At 36.3% G+C, this 17,421-nt stretch overlaps 2 long non-coding RNA genes and 2 pseudogenes across 2 annotated transcripts; 1 reads left to right on the forward strand and 3 right to left on the reverse strand.

Moving 5' to 3' along the window:
- Positions 1–92: 92 nt before the first annotated feature.
- LOC133863064 (uncharacterized) lies at positions 93–4,126 on the reverse strand. Its single transcript, XR_009899365.1, has 3 exons — positions 3,556–4,126; positions 1,720–1,817; positions 93–461 (listed from the first exon to the last, which is right to left on the reverse strand). It is a non-coding gene; the product is annotated as an uncharacterized LOC133863064 (long non-coding RNA).
- A 963-nt stretch (positions 4,127–5,089) lies between these two features.
- On the reverse strand, positions 5,090–6,329 carry LOC133863301 (glycerol kinase-like; annotated as a pseudogene).
- An 822-nt stretch (positions 6,330–7,151) lies between these two features.
- On the forward strand, positions 7,152–9,544 carry LOC133863302 (receptor-like protein 15; annotated as a pseudogene).
- A 4,355-nt stretch (positions 9,545–13,899) lies between these two features.
- Positions 13,900–15,256, reverse strand: LOC133862436 (uncharacterized). The gene is made up of 4 exons (XR_009899226.1): positions 15,222–15,256; positions 14,683–14,935; positions 14,264–14,325; positions 13,900–14,096 (listed from the first exon to the last, which is right to left on the reverse strand). It is a non-coding gene; the product is annotated as an uncharacterized LOC133862436 (long non-coding RNA).
- Positions 15,257–17,421: the final 2,165 nt, after the last annotated feature.

Here is a 17,421-nt window from a genome sequence, read left to right on the forward strand (position 1 = left end):
CGTTTTTTTTTTTTTTTTTTTTTTTTTTTTTTTTTTTTATACAAAACGTAAAACGAGTCATCGCAGTGGCACGACTACGTGTCGCTCAGCCAACATATGACACATGCCCCATAACATGTACCTGATAATCAGAGTATAACATACATCTATCTATGCAGCGGAAAACATAAATCTGAACAGCGAAAATTACAACTTATACATCTATTACAAATTAATTACCACAAAGAGCCATTTAACATCTATCTGTATGAGTCTTATTAACACATTATTTACAAAACTACTATAGCTTTACAAAGAATATGTGACACAAACGTCACAAGCTATACCAAACCTATAAAACAGTGGACAACCCGTGGTCCGACAATTACAACCGTCGCGGTGAGCTTCAGTCATAATATCTCAAGCACACTGCTACCGACCCATCGATTATACCGTAGTACCTGCAGCCAAAGAAACATCATCTACACGGTTGTGGTGGTATCCACATCCGCATAGGTGAAAGAATGAGTTCACCGCCTTAGTATACCTCATACTAAGACCTCAGTGGTATAAGACTAACTGAGTTTTCACAAATAACCAACCTCTATTTATTTTTTTTAGTCGTGCGAGCACTATATTAGCCACCATTTACCAACAGCTAATGCAGCAAACACCGACTATTTAGAAAACATTTAAAACATACTATATAGCTGTGAACATATGTAGAAGTTCCAATCTACCGCTTCGAAGATTCTACATATAGACTCCTCTATAATAATACTTTTCACCGGTCGCTTGGACATATGTGCACACGATCACTCCATCACAGATATCACGTATACACATAAGTCTTAAGCAAAGAACATGGCATCTTACTCTTCCGTACTAGGACAACATCCGTCAACAAAACACTCGCAACACCATCTCTAATCGTATTTCAGTTTCGTACCTTGAACTTCAGTAGATCATGAGAGCACTAGAGCTAAACTCAATCATGCTAACACGTCTTTCCTGGAGAACAAGAACAGTCAACCTTCTTACTCATAGACATGCCATTACTCGCACCTGGGCAATCATGTATCCATGTACTTTCAAGTTCAATGTATGACCTTAACACATGACCATCCGATAGAAATATACATAAGATCTTTTTCATGAAGACTCTTATGCATACCAATACGTCTAGTAAAACTACTCATAACATAAAAACATCTCTCACAAAACAATGCTATATATGCTATGCATGCCTCAATGTGTTGCTGATACTGCTTCAATGTGCTGATACTGTTACTCTGATATGTATGCTCTATACTACATGCTCAATGTTCCGTGCTTGACCAGTATATATTTCCTACTGTGTCACGCTGAAATCATGCAGTTGTTAAATCACGCCCTTTTAAAACTAAACAAATCCAGCATTTTACCCAACACTTTGAAATCATTCAAAACTTAGTTTCTTTATCAAATCTACGCAGTTTCAACATGACATATTCTCAAACAATTTGCATAATTTAAATCTTAACCGCAAAACTTAACACTTTAAATCTAGTCAATACTTTTCACTCTTGCACTATCTCTTAAACATCATTGATATAGTTTAAACATAATCGAAACTAATAAATCATCTCAAAGCATATACATTTCATCATATGGTTGGTTCGGTTTCATAAACAATATATATATTTTTATCAATCCAATACATATAAAAATATATATTTTCTCAGTGAGTGGAATATCCACCTTGGCTGCATTAGACTCCAACTCGAACACTCCTTGGACTCTAGTCACTTGGACTCTACATTGGAGAACCAATTAAAGTCTCCAATCTGAACATGATCCTGCAAACATTGGTAGCATTAGACTATGCTATTGAATCACATACTCTATGACATCGTAACTACCCGCGTGCTCACACGTCGCATTACTCTATCTCTAGAACCAATTAAGTTCCTTTAACTACTATTAGGTCAATCCTCGCTTGTAGGTTCATATTTTATCACACTTATTTATCTTTAAGATACTTCTATTATTTTACTTGTCTATTTATTATACTAACAATGTATATTTGTTCATATACATTTACACGTATACACATACAAGGCTTAAACCTAATCCGATGATTCACATAAGTACCATGTGTATATAGGTAGGTGAATTAGTTACTAGGTTGCTACATAATTGATTTATATCACATTTATATGTTCTATAAGTCTATTAGCTTATACATATTAACTTAAGGTTATTTGGGTAGTTTACATCACAATATTTGTCTTCTATGATATTAGTCTTAGACTCTAGATTTATATCTTAATTTATTTCTTATCCTTAAACACCATTGTTATTACATTCAACACTTTTATCTTTTATTAGCTACTAACCATCTAGGTAGCTTAGGTTATAGAACATAAATCTTATATAATTTATCAATTTAACCACTCATTTTAGATTAGGTTACAATATATATTTATACACACTAACGCTAGAGGCATATACATAGATTTTCTATTAAAACCACATAGACACTTACATTCTCCAAAACTACATCCTTCTCACCTAAAGCATCTCTAATTAGCCACATACAAACAATCATTAACAATCTAGCACAATATCATACGACCATCCACTTAGCAACTCTTCCACAATTCCCGCTACACCATCAAGACATAAAACTAACTCTAAGGATACAAATCCTAACCATTAACAATTCATCCTTAAATACCAACATCAACTCCTACACTAAATCTAGACTCTTGAAATATAGTCCAAAGCCAAATGAACCTAGCCTCATCCATAGGCAAATAACCCACAATCAAACTCATAAACCCGACTCAATATCAATTTCCAAAATCATCAATATTACATACACATGTCCAATCTTTTCCCAAAGAGAATTCAATAACTAGGAACTTCCCTCCAAACATCATTCATCAACTATAACTAAGCAATATACCTCAAAAGCACATCCGTAGAATTAAACCACAACCAACACAAGTAAATCCTCCACAACAAATATTACCTATCCCGTTATCTCTAACATAGACAAACACCAAACCTTAAGGAACCCATCAACATTGATTATAAAATATAAATTCCAACAATAACCCAATATTTCCTAAATAGGAAATCTACATCAAATTTACAAATCCAACACCCCAAAATCCCTCTCAATGTATATTCAAACTTCATATGGTTAACACCAAACCCAATCAGAATCTTAACAACTAAAACACAAACTAAAACTACCAATCCAACAAGAGTTGGTTCTACCAAAACATCCATCAAATTAAAATGTCAAACCACATCAAAACTCAACTTCAAGAACACTAACAACCAACATGGTTCAACCTCATAAAACCAAATGAAAATTCCATCACCACCACACCATTCCATTCGGCTATACTAAGAAAATATTCAATCCCAATCAAACCACTCCTCAATCAAAACCAAACCCAGATCAGTACACAAAATCAACCGGCCAAACCGTAGAGAAACCCCAAATAAAATCATGAAACCCTAATTTCAACAATCAACAAATTAATCTACAAAATTAGCAACTAGGAATCAACAAGAAATTACCTAGAGGATTTTCCTAGAAAATCCATCGGAAATCGCTACTGGACCGCCGGAAAACACCACTGACAGTCGCCGAGAAACACCCATAGAGAACCGGGTTTTCTTCTCGGGTCAGGCGGGTCACGGGTCGCACGGGTCACGGTCACTGGTCCTCGGGTTTTCTGGGCTCACGGGTCGCGGGTTCAAGCCCTCGGATTCCGCCGGAGCTCCTCCATCGCCGGATTTCAGTCCCAGTCGCGGATCATGGAGGATCGGGTCCTCACGGGTCGTGGGTCACGGTTTCTACGGGTTTCGGGTTCTTTCTCTCCCGGGTCATCTCTGGTTCACGGGCTCACCGGAGATCGCGTCGCCGGCGTCCTCTGGTCTCGTCGGCGCCACCCATAGGGGGATCGGACTCCATCTCCCTCAAGTCTCCCGATCTCATCTCTCTCTCAGCATCTCTCGGTCTCCCTCTCAATCCCTTATCTCCCACTCTCTCGCATCTCTCTCTCACTCGATTTCTCACACTCTCTCTATTACTGTCTCTGTGGGTCGCTCGGCAGAAGAACGAGGAAGAAGAAATGAAAAAGTAAGAAGAAAGGGAGAAGAAGAATAGAAGAGAAAAGAAAATAGGAAGAGGGGGTGGGGGTGGGGGTGGGGGGGGGGGGGGCTGATGCGTGACTGAGGGGAGAAATATCTCCCCATTAATCCATAGCCACACACGTGGCTATGGATAAGGCCAAACTTTAGTCTTATTTAATACTAGCCCCTATCATTTCTAAACTGCACTTTTACCCTATCTTATTTTATTATTTTATCCTAAACTCATTTTATTTTAGATAACACAAATATTATCAGTTAAAACCTAATTATTAATCTCATCTTATTTAAAAATATAAATCATTAAATGCTAAATACCTTATTATTTTTCTTGGTCTTTATAGCTGGTCTCACAACCGGGCTTCCCAATAAGTCTGCCTACAAAACAAAAATATACAGAAGACCACTCCTTTCACATATCATCAAATAAGTGAAGGTAAAGAAGAAATGAAAAACTTTAAGGAAATGATTAAGTAAACGGATAAAACATAAAATAGCTGCCCATGAACAATTACTAATTCAAAATAGTACTCCTTCTCCCCTATAAAAATAGGATGACGTGTGAGGAAAAAATTTGAGGAAATGAAAGAAAAACTTTGAAGTCACTTCTTTCACTTCTCCATATGGGATCCATAGCAGCAGGAAAAACAGATTCAAGAGACTACTCAAAGCAAGAAGAAATGGATGCAAACAATTTCCACAATTCTGAGGAAAGCATGAAGCATAAATGGTCCAAGGAGTGAACGATAAATCTATTATGTGCCTCACATTGATATGCAACAAAATAAGAATTATTCTTTCAATTATTTGGGTTTCCTGTCGAGCTACTTAGAATCAAAGACATACAGTAGCACCAAAAACTTTGTTTGGTGAAAATACACCACTGTATGACATCTGACATAAACTAGAGAAAATGCCAAATTTAACTTTTCATGGCCCGCTTCTGAGATTACAACAACTAAGAGACCTACATTCCGACACGAGAACAAAAAAGGCAACATAAATATCAAGGAAAGAACAATTGTTTATGTGGTTGAAAAGTGAGAAAATCATATTTATTAAGGAAGAAAGACTAGGTAAAGGAAAACTCCGCACAGATTTATAAAAAGGATGTCGACAGAAAAAAGAGGAAGAAATAGAAAAAGGAAAATTTATGACAAAAGAAACACAGAGAGCCCAAACCTGAATCTGTATCAAAAGATCGTTAACAGTAGCACCACCATCTACCATAAGCAAGAATTCCCCCTTCTCATTCTTAACCTCACCCTCCTCCCCTGCATCTTTGTGCATTTAATCCAACACATCTTTGACTTGGAAACACATGCTCTCGAGCACAGCTCGAGCAATGTGAGCCTTGCTTGTAAACCTTGTGATCCCAATACAAACTCCCCGAGCATCATCACGCCATCAAGGAGCAAACAATCCATTAAAAGCTGGCTCAAAGTAAACCCCGCCGGTGGATTCAACCTTTAATGCCAATTCCTCAATCTCACTCGCACTACTAATAATCCCAAGACTGTCTCTGAGCCATTGAACTGCAGCTCCAGCAATAGCAACCGATCCCTCCAGAGCATAATTTGTTGGTGCTTTGGGGCCAAGCTTGAATGCTAAGGTGGTTAGGATCCCATGCGTTGACTGGATTATCTCTTCACCTGTGTTGAGAAGTATGAAAGCACAAGTTCCATAAGTGCTTTTAGCTTCACCTTTCCGGCAAGCTTGCCCCACCATTGCTGCATGTTGATCGCCTAAACATCCTTAAATTGGGACACCAGACACTGCCCATCCTTTGGAGATTTTTCCAATAAGCTCAGAATTACTGACAATTTTGGGCAGAATTTCAGCTGGAATCCCTAGGGTCTCTAAAGTGGGTTTATCCCAATCAAGTGTTTTGAGATTCATGAGCATTGTTCTTGATGCATTCGAAACATCAGTAGCATGAATTCCTCCATTTACCCCACCTGTTAAATTCCAGATTAACCAAGCGTCTATAGTTCCAAAAAGAGCACCCCCTGCTTTCACAGCCTCCTTAACAGCATCCACATTTTCCATCAACCAGAGCAGCTTCACTGCACTGAAATAGGTGCTTATGGGCAGACCAAATACCTCCACAAAATGAGTCCTTCCTCCTGCCAATTCCTTCTCCAATTTTCTGCAAAAATTGATACCAGAAAATCCAAATAAAGTATTCCAATTCATCCAGAAAAGAAGAACAGGTACTCCCAGATTACGGTAACTGAAAAATGTGTATCAAACAAAATTCATAAATAACTCAAATGCAATTCATAAAAATATTAAAACCCAATGCATAATCATAAATTTGATGAGATGGGTATCAATTAAAATCATAAACAAATAACACCCTGACACCCAATTCATAATCATATTATCCAAATAAATGAATGGGTATTCATCAAAATCCGAATTCAAATGCAACAACTACCCCAAACAGAACTATAGTAATTGAGAAATTGATATTGATTAGCATCCAAGAATTACAGTATCCAAGATCTCAAAAATCCAATCCCATAAATCATTTGAACCAATTCAATAAAATCTTTCATTCAAATCACCAGAATTTATAATCAATTTCATATAGAAGTAAATCAGAATATCTAATCAATTTGACTGTAATCATCCCTAAACCTATTCCAAATCCAACTTCAGATAACAATTTAATCGCTCTTAGTATCTGCAGGTTGCTCGAGGAGAAGACTAAGTCCACAACACAAAATGAGAAAAAGTTCCAATTACCGAGATTGAAGAAGAATAATTTTAGGGAAGGTGAAAAAGAACAGTGCTACATTGTATAATATCATCAATCAAAACTGTGTATGAAAACAATCATGTACAAATCAGTATAGCAATGTATCATATCCCCCGTATCACTGACCCCAAAAATACAAAATCAAAGGAATAATTTTATTTTATTTTATTTTTTAAAAAAAATCGTAAATGAATTAAAATGTATAAAAGCAACGACAACCCAAATCCGACGGTTCAACAAGGCCCTCGTGCCCCACATGGAGCTGGAAATCTTTGGCACAGCATTGCTATTGTCCCTCTCCTCAAAGATTGTCCATCTTGATTTTATTGACACTGTCTCTCTTCACTCGTGGTATATAGGTTTGTGTAATTTCAGCAGGTTGGAGATTTTAAATCTGAGTAGAAACTCTTTCACTGGAAGTATTTCTATCTCCATACACTAGGGCATTATCTTCTCTAAAGGCTATATCATTAGCACACAATCACCTCAATGGCACTTTACCTAAAGGTAAGAATCGACTATAAAATCAAATGTTTACAATTTGTTAGTGTTACCTGTAATTAATTATCTAAAATTTATTAACTGCATTGCTAATGTTATTCCTTTCAACAGAGTTGTGCAAACTGAATAAGCTTGAAGAGTTAGATCTTCATGGTAATTTATTTGAAGGGATCGTTCCACCATGCCTAAACAATATGACGTCTATTAGGTTGTTAGATATATCTTATGACTAACTCACTCAAAACATCTATTCAAATTTGGTAGCCATCCCGAGATCACTTGGGTATATTGATCTGAGTTATAATCTTTTTTAGGGCCTATTCTCATTTAGCTTATTTGCCAATCACTCTAAGCTTGAGATGATAATATTGGTGAGTGAAAACAACTAGCTTGAGATAGAAACTAAAAATTCGTTGGGTTGGGACGACCAACATAAAAAAAAAAAAAAAAAAAAAAAAAAAAAAAAAAAAGAAACTGGAGAGAGAGAGAGGACGACCAGACGAGCGGTGGCTGGCGGTAGTGCTGGCAGAGAGAGAGAGAGAGAGAGATCGGAAAAAATTGGGCAGTTGGTTGTGACGCGCAGGACAAATGTCCTGTGTGGCATACCAAACAAGACAAGTTTGGCTATGTGTCTACTAGACATGTCAAAAATTCTTTGGCACGTCAAGAATATTATGTCGTGTCAATTCGGTTCGTCAAAAAAAAATTACGTGTTTTGTCATTTTGACACGTCACAAAATTATTGACGTGTCAAAAAAACATGTCAATAATTATTGATATGTCATTTTGGCATGTCAATAATTAGTGACGTTCCAAAATAACACGTCATTAATGTTGTGACATGCCAAAATGACACATCAAAAAAAAAAAAATTAACGTGCCAAATTGACACGTCACTAATTATTGATGTGTTAAAACAACACGCCAATAATTATTGACATGTCATTTTGACAGGTCAATACTTATGGACGTGCTCAATTTTGCCACGTCACTAATCATTTATATTTCGATATATTTTTTTAAAAAAAATTAAATTGACTTTCATTAAATTTAGCAATGTAGCAATATTTGACATGTTGTAATGTGAACAAGCCCATTGGAAATATTCCCAAGTTCCTCTTTGACAAGGTCGAATTGGAAATTGTTGATTTGTCTCACAATAAGTTGAAAGGAAGCTTTCCCAATTGTTTGTTTGAAAACAATATAGGACTGCAAGTGTTACGTCTTCAAAATAATTCTTTTGTGGGTCAAATTGTTTTGCCACCAGATCACTACAAGAGTATTTGGTTTATGGATGTTTCTAACAATTGTTTAGATGGACAACTTCAAGAAAATATTGGAAAGATAACTCGATACTTAAAATATTTAAATCTTTCCCGAAATCCTATGGAATGTTATCTTCCGTCCTCAAATGGTGAAATGAGATATTTGGAGAGTTACCAATGGAATTGTTTAATTTCTCGGGAGAGTTACCAATGGAATTTTTTGCCACCTGCACCTCCATGAATGTTTTGAAGTTATGCAATAATTAGTTCATAGGAACAGTCCTTGGATGGATAGGAAATATAACAGTTTTGTTGACTTTTGTCTTAAGTAACAACTCTTTTAAGGTTTGATTCCTTGTGGACTAGATTCAGTTCAATTGTTAGACCTTTTTCATAACTCACTTTCGGGATAGTTTCCTTCTTACTTGAATCTACAGTCTGTTGGGCACCTAAGTTTGCAAGGAAACAAATTTACAGGTCCAATACCAAAAGTTGTTTTCAATTCATTGTCTCTTTGGACATAGACCATAGAGATAACAGCTTTTTTGGTAGCATCCTTGATGAAATCGGTGCACTTTATAACTTAAAAATACTTTTGTTGAGGGGCAATTATTTCAGTTGTATAATTCCAAATCAGTTGTGTTGGTTAAATAAGATAAGCATAGTAAATCTTTCCAAAAACTCTCTTTTTGGGACAATACGGCACTGGCTTCACAACATGTCCTTTGGAAATATAGAGGATTATGTCTATTATAGATATACTTCTATGTCCTGGTACATGAGAATATGTTCCCGATTCCAAAGGCTCCTAGAATGGAATTGGGAAGGAGATAACATGAAGATGTGGATGGAAAATGAAGATGGACAGTCACCCCTATTTTAGGGAGGGATTTGTAAATTAAGCCAATTACATAGATCTATGAATTAATTTTAATACCAGAAAGAGTGATTTGTAATTTAGTCCAATCACAAGGACCAATTATGAATTATACCAATAAAATATTTCGTGTTAAAGTTAGATTTGTAGTTATCAACTAATGGAAGATAGCTTGGTTTATGCTTGCAATATTTAAACAGCTATTCTTAGTACCAATATTATATATTAAATGGATTTATCTATGCGAAACCAAAAAGATTGTAGGGCTTGTTTGTTTAGTGCTGGGACATTACAGGGTAGTGCTTATTACTGTAGATATACTTTTTTTTTTTTTTTTTTTTCACTTTTTCAAATTTTTAATATCAATCAACATCAAAACATTCTCACTTTTTTCATTTTTTATATCACATCAATAATTTTTTATTATTATTCAAATAAAAAAATTTACTACAATACAAAATTTTTTCACTTTTTTATACAAATTCTTTTTATTTTATATCACATCATCACTTTTTACTAATTCTAAAACTAACAACCCACTATTCTGTACTGTTCTGTTCTTTGCCAAACAAGCCCGTAATTCCCCGGCCACATTTTTGCAAGCGCCTTATATATTTTTCCTCTTAGGAGTGCATCCACCGGATCCTCGCTCGATCAAGCGGTGTGAAGCTGAATTTTTGAAAATCCTCCATTAACTCTTCTGCACTCCTAACTATATTTTTTTTTTTTGGATGAATCAATAAAAAATAAAAAAGGGAAGGGGGGGGAGGGGTATGCACTCCTAACTATTTGGGAGAAATGAGTAAGATCACCTTAAAAACTACTATATTTGTGCCTTCCGATCCACATACGATTTCATCTTAAACATTGAAGTGCTAAAAGAAAAGAAAAATGATTGTAATTAATATATACATGTTGGCATTATGAAGTGGCTTGAGCTTCACAGTTTAACGTGATCCACGCCTCTCTCATGCTACACTACGCTTTGCTTGTCCATTTTCTAGATGTTCCATCTACAATTTCACGCACATTCCTTCAGTCTCCTTTCTGCATTAGCTTTCCTTTATATAAGCCGTGGAAGGACAATAATTTTGTGTGGAAATATACATAAACTTTTCTGACTCTGAGACAAAAAATAAAAACAAAATTAATAATAATAATAATAATAACAACAATAACAACAACAACAATAAGCATGGCATAAATGAGCAGCACATAGCAAACTCATGAAACCCATCTAAGTGGACTAGGAAAACTTGGTCATTGGTCACCATTCATATCCAATTATCAAGACTAGTCTTTGCCGTCCTCAAGGAGTAGTTCAATTGATTGGGAACCACGCCTCATGAAGTGGAGGTCACTAGTTCGAATATCTCATCCCTCCTCCCTCTCTTCCTCTTGTGTGGTATGGGTTTTTAATAACTTTGCCACATAACAAGTACCGTTGGTATATGGAATTTCAAATGAGAGGTACATGAGATTAATTGATTAGTTGACGTGTCATGCATGTAATTAATTTGAAGATAAGTTGACAAAAATACCTATTTAAAATATTTTTTTTGAAAGAAATTAAGTAAAAAATGAATTGTTGAAATTGAAAGCACACACATAAATGAAACTGAAATAGCTTGGAAACTTTGGAACTAAATATTTTATTTTTTATTTTTTCAAAAATTAGAATTGAGCCTTAACATGTAAAAAAAATGGCTCAGCCAACTAGAGCACTTATTATAAGTACTGGAATTAGTTGACGAAGGCACCTCATGCCAGACTCGACGGCACTGCCTCCCACCATCTTCTCATAGGTCACTTTGACCAGTGACTTCAATATCGATCGGTGGGTTCTCTTACACCTAAATCTCCATTAGCTTAGGGCTAGCTAGCATAACTATTTTTGTCTCTAATATGTTTGGATTGCTTGCACTAATTTTGACACATTTGTCTATTTAAGTTATGCGTGGCAATTCGAGTTCAGGTCGTATTTAGTTATGGGTATAAGCTATATACATCAATTATAAATCGGTTAATTTAATTAAATTGGTTAAACTTAAACTCTAACCCTCTAATTTTATATTAGGTTTGTATCAGCTTTGCGGGTCATGTCAAAAATTGTTTGTTATTATGTCGCGTATCGAATTTGGGTCATGTCGAAAAATGGGTATAAATTTATAAGTCAACCCTATAATCCAACCCATTTAACTAAATTGATCGGACTCCTCAACTCTAATCTTTTATTTTCGTATTGAGTTCATGTTGGGTTCGCGGGTTGTATAAAAAATTGTCAACCCTAATTTAAGTTTAGTTAGAAGTGCACCAGCAGCACAATTTGTGTATCTATTTCTTTTTCATCTCCATTTTGTTTTCATGATCGATTACTTAACAATCATTTTTCATTTGGAATAGGATCCCTCATTTCATTTAATGAAATGAATATTATCCATTTTAAATGAAAGGTTAGGATTTAAAGTTGGCGTATCTAAAGGTGTATATAAAGTCAATGTTGACACGTCTTTTAAAATTTAAAATAATGTGAAATTATGTACATCATTAGAGGTATTAACTTTAAATCATGACATAACATCTATTTCATTTGAAATAGAGATAATCATATTCCAGAAGAGCAATGCTACAGCGTCTTCCCAGGTTCTCCCGGGGTTCTCCTCAGTTGACGTGGACTGAATTTTTTATTCTTAAAACTCTGCATTAAAAAGGGCGTTAAAACTAGCAAAAAAAAAACAAAAACAAAAACTAATAGCGTCTTCCAGAAGAAGCCTTTCCCCCCAAAATTCACTCCTCCCTCCCCCTACCTCCTCTCTCTCTCTCTCTCTCTAGAACTTCCGTACGCTCGCCGGAAACCACCGCTTAACAGCTGTCTCTCTCCCTCTCGCTCATTCTCCGGTCGTCCACCAGCTGTCTCGCCATTTGTTCTCTCTTGGCGGTCAGCCACCTTCCTCCGAGCCATCCTTCACCGGCGTTCTGTCTCCTGCAGATTTGGGGGCCGAATCTGTCTCCGGCGGACACCACATTTTTCTGGTAAACCCACTTCTGATCTAGATTTTTTTTTTTTTTTTCTTTTTTTCAGTTTTGCCTTAGGAATTTATTTTGATTCCCTCTAGCAAACGATTTTTCCATTTAGACTTTCTGGTTGGCTATTGTTTCTCCTGTTTGGCTTTTGGATTTGTGGTGGTTGTTTTACATGTTTGTTTTTGTAGCTGATGTGTTTGCATATATTAAGTCACTGAGTGTAGTTTTGGCCTCCAAAGAGGAAAAGTGTCCATCATGGATTACTTATGCAGAGTACAGTAAATAATAATCAATCTCTTTGGAGAAAAAAAAAAAAAATCGACCTCCCTAAGGCCCCTGCATTGTCTAGTTTCTGACAAATAGCTTACATATCAACAAAAGTTTTTGGCTCAACATGTTTTTTACCACCTTAAAGACAGATGAAGGATATTCTGAAGGTTCCATCTTCATTCTTGTTCATGCTATATACTTCACGAACTTGAACATTTCTAATCTCAGTCTTCGAATACCATGTTACCAAATCAATTGTTAGAGTCTAATGTCGGTAAACAGAGACTATTTATCTTTTCCCTTCCTAAGCAACTAATAATAATAGGCTATCGCTTTACTTGTGACTCCAAATTTGAAATTAAAGCCATCAGAGTTCTTTAAAATGTCAAATTGTCATTTAAACTGCCTTTTGTTCATTTGTATACTAAAATGGTTTGTTTTTTTTTGTTGTGACTTGTGAATTTTGTTTGCCTTTTCAGTTACTCATTGTGGTTACCTTTTGTTCTTCTAAATGGACATGTCAAGCTCACACTTGGAGAATGAGGGTGAAATTGTGGAATAGTACTATTATGTAAGTTTTGTGATTGTGAAATGGTATTTGATGTAGATTTTGGTTGTAGCAAGGATGGATCCCCTTTCTAGGCCGAAAAGTAGCAATGTTTGATCATTAAAAAGAGTTTTGCTGAAATGGTGTGTGAACAGGGAATGTGTGGATGTATTTGTCAATTATATTAGTAGTAGTTTTCTTATGTATTTTCAATAAGTGGATCTTTATTTAAAGATGTAGCACTCCAATTATCCATTGTTATGAAATTTGCATTCTACAGTTTCTTGATTTCTGATTGCTTTGACACCAGTTCTGTTTCTGGTGTGAAGCCAATATCACTTCTTTGCTTTTTTCTGTTGGTCCATTGCAAATTGATTACTGGTGCTGCGTCATGAGAACTTCAATAACACTTGTATAAGATTTCAAAGCTCGAATATGCTATGAAATCCACCAAAAAAAAAAAAAATTACAATTTCATTAACACACGGATCTAACAGCTAGCAAATGCCTCATATAACTTCAATAGTCTCTCCCTATCTGCCATATAAGATAATGTCAAAAATATAAAAGGCAGCTCTCAAATAACTTCAAAATTGTTGATCCAGTGAAAGATTTCATGACATACGTCATTTATAGTTGCCTCTGAGGTGGAATCAGTAGAAACATCGAAACAGGGAGGTATGAAAACAATGCATCCCACATCGAAGTAGAACTTTCCTACAAAACATTACACTATTAATTTCACTTTAGGAATCAATGTAACAGAAGAGGCAAATAAGCATGCAATCTTCAAAGAGGCAAAAGAGGAGAACTGAAAATCAAAGGGAAAAAAAGAAAAAGAAAAAGGCAAATAGGCATGCAATCTTCAAAACTTAAACGAAAACCATCTTCTGGCCAACCGACTAGATGATGCAATCCCCTTAAGTACCACCTCCAGAACAGCAACCTACAAGATAAAATGAAATAAGTCTATAAATTATGCAATAACACGAAAGTAGAATTAACTCAAATAATAGTATCAACGAAAATTTAATATGATCAAAACAAAATTGCATCTTAGTCAGGAATTTTGACAAACATCTAACCTACGAGTACAGAACACAACCAACAGAATAAAATGAGATTCTTTGATAAATCATGAAACAAAAGGGGTTTCTGTTATACCCAAAATTTCCATAAATCTACGGTATCTACCCAAACAAAATCCATCTCATATAAAATTTGAAGGCTAAGGTAGCATGTAAAATATTTTATGATTCCTTTAAAAAAAAAAAAAAAAAAAAAAGTCAAAAGAAAAACAGACCGGTGGCGGAGGCACTGCTGGTGGTGGGCGGCGGCACTGTCGGCGGCGGCTATACTGCTTGTTGGTGGCCAGCTCTGCTTGGAGGGAGAAGGGTGAGGGAAAGAATTCGGGTCCACGCCGTCGCACTAAGGGATGGCTGATCTACAGGAAGGAGGGAGAGAGGTCGCGACGTTCATAGGGGGAGGGAGAAGCTGCACTGACGGGAGGAAGGAGAGAGGGGAGAGAGGAGCTGAAAATTTTGGGAGAAAGGAGACTTCGGCCCCGTTTGAAAACCACTTCCCCCTTGCCTCCCCTCTCCTTTATTTCACTTCTCCCAAAAAACATAAACTTCAAAATATTCTTAACTTTTTTCACTTTTTATATCACATCAACACTTTCTTATTACTTTTTAAATAAAAAACTCACTACAATACAATTTTTTTTTTTTTCACTTTTCCATATAAATTATTTCAACTTTATATCACATCAATTTTAATTTTCAATCATTCAAAAAAAAAAACACAAGGGAAGGGGAGAGTAAGGGGGTTTTCAAACGGGACCTTCATTTGAATTTTTTTTGGGGAATGGCTTCTTCTGGAAGACGCTATTAGTCTTAGTTTTTTTTTTTTGTTTTTTGTTTTTTTTGTTTTTTGTTTTTGCTAATTAACGCCCTTTTTTAATGCAGATTTTTAAGAATAAAAAATTCAGTCCACGTCAGCTGAGGAGAACCCCGAGAGAACCTGGGGAGAAGCTGTAGCATTGCTCCTTCCAGAAAGGGGAGGTGAGGGTGCATTTAATACCTCACCAGTCCCATCCATAAGGAAAGAAAGACAAAACTAACAAACCAATTATCTATACAAACTCAATTCCAAACTAACAATTAATAGTGAATCTCTTTCTTAATACTCGAGTTATGGCAGCTCCTTTGTTTTTGGGTTACTGCTATTTTTAACCACATTACGATTTTCCCAGATATGATACGTACATTGAAGACCCCAGACCCAATCTACACAAACTTGCGGCATATATATATGATCCTCCTCGTCGGGACTAACTATATATGCTTCATAGCCAATATAAACACATGCACCTTTTAGAATATTAATGGGTAGATCTTTTTTCCTCGTGTTTCATGACTGCGGGAACAAGCTAGGATTGGATTGGAGACTGCACGACTTGATTCCTCTTCTTCCACTGAGTGCTCCACTTAATTAATGGGTTGACCTTGCTTCCTCGTGTTTCATGCGAGGTCATAATCTTCCCTGTAATTGCCAAAGCCAAAGGCAATACAACATAACCCCAAACCAAGACCCAATAATTACAAGGAAGATTATATATATATGACCATCTTGTCATGAGTCATGACCTGTTAATCTTACGATACCAACTTATGTATCTCAACTATGTGGCTATCAAAAAAAATAAAACAGTGTCGAGTGAAGAGAAGACGATGATAAATGCATAATGGTTTATGTAAGCTTCTTCAATTGGCAATTGAAGCTGCATACTTGGCAAGGCAGTCTACCATAAAATTCACTTCTCTATGGCAAATCATTTGGATTTTTGGCGCAGGAGAATTGTTAACTGTGAGAGTAGCACAGCACAGCCAAAGTTATTGTTGAGATGATTCTCCGGACTTTGCCTGAAATGCTCTTCCTGTGAAAATCACGAGACTATAGTTTAAATGGCATCTGTGCAACAAGTTCTTAACATTCATTTATCTCAAAGAACTACCACAGACAAATGGATTTGGGCCCCTGCCCCTTGAGGTGGATTTTCAGTCAAGTCTGCTCACGAGCTGATCATAAATTCAACTCCTCTCAGGGATGATCCTCTCTGTCCCGTTGATTGGGAAAAATTATGGAGTCTAAAGAATATTCAACATCGGCTTAATTAACACCTCATGTGAAAAATTGCTTGGGATATTCTCCCAAATTTCTCTAGTCGGAGTAGATTCATTCATGAGGATAATTGTTACGTGCCCGGGATTTGGAACGTGTATTTGGCTGTTGAACAGGGAAGGCAGCAGGATCGGATCTCCTTGGCTTGCCTATGATTGCAATAGAACGTGATAATGCTAGGTAATTCGAGGAACCTAGAGACCTCCCAAACAACTCAAGAGTTGAAATTGATATTAATTGATTCCTCTTTATTCATCAGCTTCTCCTCTTTATAGAGTTTACAAGATACGGCTGACTAAGTAGATAAATTACCTTAGACTTCTACTAGAAAAGATTAATAAACTTCTATCTCTACTTCTACTAGGACTCTACTACGAGAACACTGCATCTCTTTGAGACCTAGTACAACTTAACTACTTGAGGACATATCCTCTTATTAACACTCCTATCTTATCTAACTACTCCCTGCTGTTCTTGATAGACTTGGCCTCCAACTCTTCTCCTGCACGTATCATTCCTCCCCCCTTAAAATTTCCCTTGTCCTCAAGGGAGAATGTTGGGAAACGAAGCATAAATTCTGGTAGGAGCTCCCACGTAGCATCAGCAGGAGAACGATTCACCCAATGCACCAAAACTCAGACCTTCCTTGCTGAACCCGTTGTTCTAACACAGCTTGTGGAAGTAGAGATGTTTCATCATCTCTTGGCATGGGCAGAGCAACAGATACAGGCACTCCATCTCCTACCCATTTCTTCAATAATGATACATGAAAGACATTGTGAATACGGGACCCAGGAGGTAGTTCCAGTTTATAAGCCACTGGTCCTATTTTTGCCACAATACGGTATGGCCCATAGAA

This window comes from Alnus glutinosa, chromosome 3 (assembly GCF_958979055.1).
Source record: "Alnus glutinosa chromosome 3, dhAlnGlut1.1, whole genome shotgun sequence".
Lineage (NCBI taxonomy): Eukaryota > Viridiplantae > Streptophyta > Magnoliopsida > Fagales > Betulaceae > Alnus > Alnus glutinosa.